The sequence below is a fragment of the Nannospalax galili genome, unplaced genomic scaffold (assembly GCF_000622305.1).
Source record: "Nannospalax galili isolate Female #2095 unplaced genomic scaffold, S.galili_v1.0 scaffold359, whole genome shotgun sequence".
In the NCBI taxonomy this organism is placed as follows: Eukaryota; Metazoa; Chordata; class Mammalia; order Rodentia; family Spalacidae; genus Nannospalax; species Nannospalax galili.
Genome location: NW_008347042.1, coordinates 297205 through 303795, shown reverse-complemented (window position 1 = coordinate 303795; position 6591 = coordinate 297205). Strand labels below are relative to the sequence as shown.

Here is a 6591-nt window from a genome sequence, read left to right as displayed (position 1 = left end):
AGGCCTTGATCTCTATATTTTCCTAACCAGGTTGCAAGAAAAATATTTCTTAGATTGTATATATACATATATATATATATATATATATCCTGTTTCTTTGCTTCCTTAACCCCAATCATCAGCTCAGTTTTTCTCTTGTTTCACAGAGAGGGTCAATTCTTGACCTTAAGAGATTTCATGGAAGTTGAACAGAAAAATGTTATTTTTTAACAAGCAACCATAAAAGTCAGCTAGGGAGTCCCAAGGTTGAATCCTCAAACTATTAAAGTTATAAAAATACCCACAATTATTATAAAGGTTATAGCAAAGACAATTATTATAAAAAACATAGAAATGAATCAAGTAAATTTGCTGAATCAAGTAAAAAATAAAAACCATCCCTCCAAACCTACCTTCATCTGAGTAAGCAGTTAAAAGTTTTTGTATGGGGCTGGCGAGATAGCTTAATGGTTAAGAACACTGGTTGTTCTTGCAGAAGAACCAGATTCAATTCCCAGCACCCACATGGCAGCTAACAACTGTCTATATCTCTAGTTCCAGGGGATCCAAAAGCATCTTCTGTCCTCTGCAGGCATTGCACGACATGGGTGCACTTACCTAAATGCAGGTAATACTCGCATACACATAAAATAAAAATAATAAATAAAAAAGTTTTTGTATATTGTTTCAGATATTTTTCTATGTTCATAAAGTACATGCATCTATAATTGAGCTTTTAAAAACAAAAATGGGGCCATACTTTACATATGGTCCTATAATTTTCTTTAACAAAAATATGTTAGTATGTTATGAAGATATATGAGAGTGTACTTTGCCATCCATATTAGGGAATCTTGGTCTTGAGGTCAAGGTCTTCTGTCTTGCCACTGATGAGAGCTCTGATTTACCAATAACACTTGGAAGCAGTCTTGTTCGTAGGTAGGTGTTTAAATACCCGAGGAGTGTTAGGGGTGCAAATCCTTTCTGGACTCTTGATCCTTCCTACCTTTTCTTTCATGGTGCACATAGATCCTTCCCTTCATTTGTGTCCTCTCTTGGAAGACTGCACAAGGGTGGCTAATCTGGGAAATCTTGATCACAACTTGGATCATATCCTTGACCCTGACCCATTTCACAGGTTAAAAACAAAATGTGAAAAAATGTTCAAAATAACTTCATTCATTAAAGTCTGTCTCTTTTGCCCTGCAGCTAGTCTGTGATGACAGTAACTCTCTCTCTCTCTCTGTCTCTCTCTGTCTCTCTCTGTCTCTCTGTCTCTGTCTCTCTGTCTCTGTCTCTCTGTCTCTGTCTCTCTGTCTCTGTCTCTCTCTCTCTCTCTCTCTCTCTCTCTCTCTCTCTCCCCTCTCTCTGTAAAGTTTCTGGAATCACATATCTGGGCGCCATTCCTTTGGGTGTTAATTTCTAGCTGTTTAGATAGTCTTCTATCTGTATCCCAGATTAGAAGTGCAGCTGTTCCCCTTCAGGCTTAGACACACTTGCCTGATCTTGGAGTGACATTATGGGGTTTCTTGCAACTGCTTTGGTGAGCTCTTTTAAAGAAGTCTGTCTTAAGGATTGGCGTAGACTGCTTTTGCTTTGGCATCTGTCTGGATTTCCTCTGGACCTTTCGACCTTCAACTTTATTCATTCTTTGCTTACCCCGACCTTATGGTGCTTTTAAACCCACGAGGGCAGAAGGTCATGATGAACCCAGGTTATTTGTGCGTTTGATGGCCATATTAGTGACTTTCCCATTTTGCTTCTCCCTAGCAGCCTTTGGCCTTGAAAGCTCTTTGGAGCAGGATCTGTTTTCCTATAACTGCCTTCTTGCACTTGTTGGGCAAAATCAGAGCAGTGATTGAGTCCTCAACACCCTTATGGCACTGCAGAGTAATAACATTTATCACACTTCTTGTTTAAGCCCTTTAGAGAATGACATTTCACAGTGTAATTTTGCGCCACAGATTTTTCCCTGGTGAGTTTTAACTTTCAGGGTAGAATTCCCTCTTATGGCTTCACCTTTTTCCTATTTTGTGTATCTGGGAGAAGTTGCACAAATCAGGCATAGCAAATAGAATCAGGTCAGGCTCCCAAGTGCCCTTCACCTCAAGATTCCTGATTGTTTCTTCCTTATGAGTCGTGAGTGGGCCCAAATTACCTCACCTGCAGCTGCCCTTTCCACTTTGTGAAACAAGCTACTAACAGCAATGCAGCTCTGAAAATTCCTGGTTGACCTGCATTTTGTTCTTTTTTTAAAAAAATTATTATCCCTTAAAAAATGTCTTGGTAATTGAAATCTAGAGTAGCAGAGTTTTGTGATCTTGTCACTTAGCATGTTACTTATGTTTGCTTTATTTATACTATGTTTTTAAACTCCAGAGGGGTCAGAGACTGCCTCTGGGACCTAAGGGACCCAAACCAAGAGCACTGTCATTCACTCAAAAGTGAGACGTTAAACAGGGATCTTAGCACCCATACGTAGTTGAGAGTCAGAGGAGGAAAAGGCAGAGAGGAATCCCAGGCCAGTTCAGAAGGTGCAGCAGGGAGAAGTGAGGCATGAGCATTGCAATTTGTACTGCATGATACATTTTATTTATTTATGGGGACATGATATCTGTTTTTTTCCCTGTACAGTAATTTATCAGTGAGTTCATCATGATTTAGTAGTGCACAGAGAACACTCACTGCTAATTCCCCTTTATTTCATATATTTCTTCTACCTTAACTCATAAAGCTTCAGCATTGCTACTTCCTTTATCATCCATCTATATTTCATTGCAAGTCTAGCTCTCCTTGATCTATAGCACAAGCCCTCCTTTCCCACCTCTTTGTCCTCTCTTCACAGATTGCATTCCTCAGTATTGACATTTCACTCATTTGATTTATCCCAACAGCTTCACTGATGCCAACCAGATCATAATTCCCTTTCTGGTAGCATCACTTCAAGACCTTCCTGGTTATTTCCCTTGGCTCCTAGTATTTGTGGATGGATGCCTAAGAGATTTTCTGGTAATTTGTCTCCTGTTTTAGTTTTCTGTTTGCTTAGATCCAAACCACAGGTGGTAAGTTGGGAGGCCAGGAAGGCATCTGGAACTACGAGATTTGTTCTGCCTGGTAGGGAGTGCTGGAAGATTCCATCTCAAGCTTTGTGGCAGAAGGGCCATATTTGGATTTGTTTCAAACCAAAACCCTGCCCTTTTGCATTCAGCTAAGCTTTGTCTAGTGTTACTTAACCAAATTCCACAGTGCTTCTGGAAGGAGAGATTTAGATACTGAGTCTCAAAGTAAATTATCTCTGAAAAAGAGGAACATACCTGTAAGAAATGCACATGAAAATTTGAGAGACTGCTTCTTTATCATTTTCAGCCCTAGATTTGAGTGGTCTGACCATGTTCGCCAGAAGAACAGACACACATGTGTGAAGTAGAGAGACACAGGAGAAAGAAAGAAAGAAAGAAAAGATTTGCCCTCTGTGAGTTTTCATGATTCTGGCATTTAAATACCGAATACTACATTGTCACAAGATCTCCAACTGCCCTGATTTGCATTAGTGGCATCTATTTCTCATGGCAGACAAGAGGAAACTGCAGATATATATTTTTTTCAGTCTTTTAAGCTTTCTTGAAATACTTATGATTCTATACTGGGAGGTTCTGTGACTTATATATGATGTATTAGAGACCGTTTATATTAGGAAAAGCACCTTCTTGTCTGAACCTTAAGTGTATTTTAGAATCCTACCCATCACTTAAGATTATATCACTACGGAGGGCAGTCATCATTCTCCGTTCTGCTGCTGTGCTCCACAAGACACGTGGGGCTGGGGTCTTTCAGTGCTGCTCTAGATGAGGGCTACAGTATTGAACCTGGCACACCTCCTCATAGTGGATAAAAGATCTTCTAACTCTGAGTAGTATGGTTTAGAACTGAAATGTCCTTCCAAAGAATTATGTGTTGAGGAGTTGCTCTTTATCTGGTGGCTCCATTGCTGAGTAGTGATTGGATCATGAGGGCTGTGACCCAATCAGTGGACTAATCCATGGATGAATTCACAGAGGAATAGGATAATAGGCAATGGGCTACTGGGGTCACACCCTTGAGGTAGTATATTGTATCCCTGGCCCCTTCAGTCTGTCTCTGTTTCTGGGCGCTATGAAGTGAGCTGGTGTATCCCACTGTCCCCTCTCTGCCATGATGCTCTGCCTCACCACTGGCCCACAGCGATGGGGATAAGTTACCGTGGATTGGAACCTCTGAACCCTGTGCTTAAATATATCTTTTAATCCTTAAATTGATTTGGTTAAATGGCACCGAGTGAAGAATACCTGCCAAGAAGCCATTTCCTGGCTCCTTTACTGCTGAGAAAACACTGGTGGTAAGGATGCTGTGGTACCTTGTCCTCATTACCACACCTCTGTCTGGAATAAAGGAAACCAGTGAACATCCCCATGCTAAAATCAAATTTAAACCGGGCTTCTGTTGTAGTTGGAGGGATTCGGTAGCTATGAGGAAGAGTTTCCTGGCTCTGAGGATGTCAAATTGCTTGAACGGTTGTATAATCACATTCTCAACAGTGCTTTAAAAATAGCTTAATTTTTTCCCCAAATACATGACGCTAGAGATGAGAATCCTCTAACTTCTCAGGGCCAAATTTAGTTCCCTTGCTGGTAAGACCACAACAGGTAATTCCAGTTTGTGTTTTCCAATAATGAAACGTGGATTTCTGCCCAATATTAATATTGTATTGATTAGAATTTTCCTGGAATTCTGTGGAATAAGGCCAAGCTTATCAGTAGGATGGCTAAGTAAATAGAAGAAAAGCAGTGACTGAGACTGTGAAAAGAAAAAGCCGTGAGGGAGCAAAATCCAACCAAGAATATTTGTTTGGCATCAGAAACAATCAAAAGATCAAATTATTTACTTCAAAAAAGTCTATGTTTGACAAAGGACAAAAATTAAAAAAGAAAAAAGGATGGGGTCCCTGTATGAGAACACAAAAGGGAAAATAGTATTGTAATTATTTTTCAAGATATCAATAGAGGAAGTCTGAAGGGAATTATGACCTGTATATCCTAAAGTTCTGTCTGTCATACTTACCTGGCACCAGAGTTTTGAACATTTGCCCATCAGAATTACCAGACCCAGAATGAGTTAGAAGAAATAGCATTTGCCACATGGATCTCCAACATTTGGAATCATTTTTATAGTTCTGGCTAATCCTTACCATTTGCATTTCTGGAGTGCTGTAAAGAATTTATTTATTCTATTGCAATAGGACATACTCTCTGAAATTAAGAATATGCTTTAGATGTTGACTAAAATGATCAGGCTGATGGCTTTTAGCAAGAACAGAAGATAGGGTTTGAAACAAAACAGACTCTAAGTGTTGGGCCACTGCGTCTCCTCTAAATAGTTTCTTGAAGATTTCCTTTTTAAAGCTGAGTGAGAAGTTCTGATTTACCATTTATATAAGGGGCATAATTTATCTGCACCGATTAAAATGATCAAGCATGCAGTGACAGCTCTTTCTATTCCAGGTAAATGCTTCCTTTGTGCTTTCCAGACAAGAGTTTCTGACACGTCGTGGGAACACTGAAGAAGTCAGTCTTCAGGGTGTTTTCATTCAGGGGGTGGCTTGAGATGGATTAATGGCAGATCACAATAAATTATTTATCAGATAATAAGCATGATAATTGTTCTTATTTATCATCAGTAGAACTTGCCTTGTTCCCCTGTCACACATTCAATCAAACCCTCCCCACAGATTTGCTGGCTAAAATAGACAGCCAAAAGGTCATTCCAACAATTTTTACTCATAATGGCACACTGATTATCTCCTAATTGAAAAATGTAAACTAGAGGCTCTGGGAGTAATGTGAGTGACCCTTGTGTTTCTGACACAATGAGGAGAATCACTCTGCACCTCACTCATCTTGCCACGGGGAATGGTACAATCTTCAGTAATTTTGGTGAGTTCCTAAATTAATTAGAAATAACTTTTTTGCTTTTAGTGGAGGAAGGAAAAACAAAAACAAAATAACCCACATGACCAAATTTGCTGAAAAAGAAAAAGTAGAGATGTAAAATACCATTCACTATCTACTGTCCTGCTGGCAGCTAATCCATTGAAGCTTAATTGTAATTATCCACCAGGTCCAGGCCTGGAGAGGAATACTGATTACTGCTACGTGCGTTTCCATGGGCAAGGCTGTGTACTGAGCCTGTTGCAAAGTTTCAAGTAAATTTATTTCTACCGGCAGCAGTAATGGATCATTGGTCATGGGCTATTTCTGGATCTGGTGCAATGGGAGAAAATAATTCCAACTTATTTGTACAGAATTCGTTAAAGATTGCTAATGTAAAGGAAAAGATTATGAAAGTAGATTGGTGCACACGTAAGCAGCCCCCACTCTTGTGTCAGACCCACACTCCTTAGAGTCTTGGGCTATTTTCCGATGTTTTAATTCTCTATCCAGAAGTCCACATTCAGCTATATAGACATGTGTTGCCTAAATTTCCTAATGGGAGATGTAGTGTTTTAGTTTGGATATTGGATCTACCCCAAAGGCCTATGTGTTAAAGGCTTGGTCCCCAGAATAACACTATGGGGAG

At 39.7% G+C, this 6591-nt stretch overlaps 1 long non-coding RNA gene across 1 annotated transcript in view; it reads left to right on the top strand.

The window, feature by feature from the left end:
- The window catches only part of LOC103742360, a 14288-nt gene extending 8638 nt beyond the window's left edge, over positions 1–5650 (top strand). Inside the window, exons 2-3 of the long non-coding RNA XR_607621.2 lie at positions 3346–3451; positions 5517–5650. This is a non-coding gene — a long non-coding RNA (uncharacterized LOC103742360). The remainder of the gene's footprint in view (positions 1–3345; positions 3452–5516) is intronic.
- Positions 5651–6591: the final 941 nt, after the last annotated feature.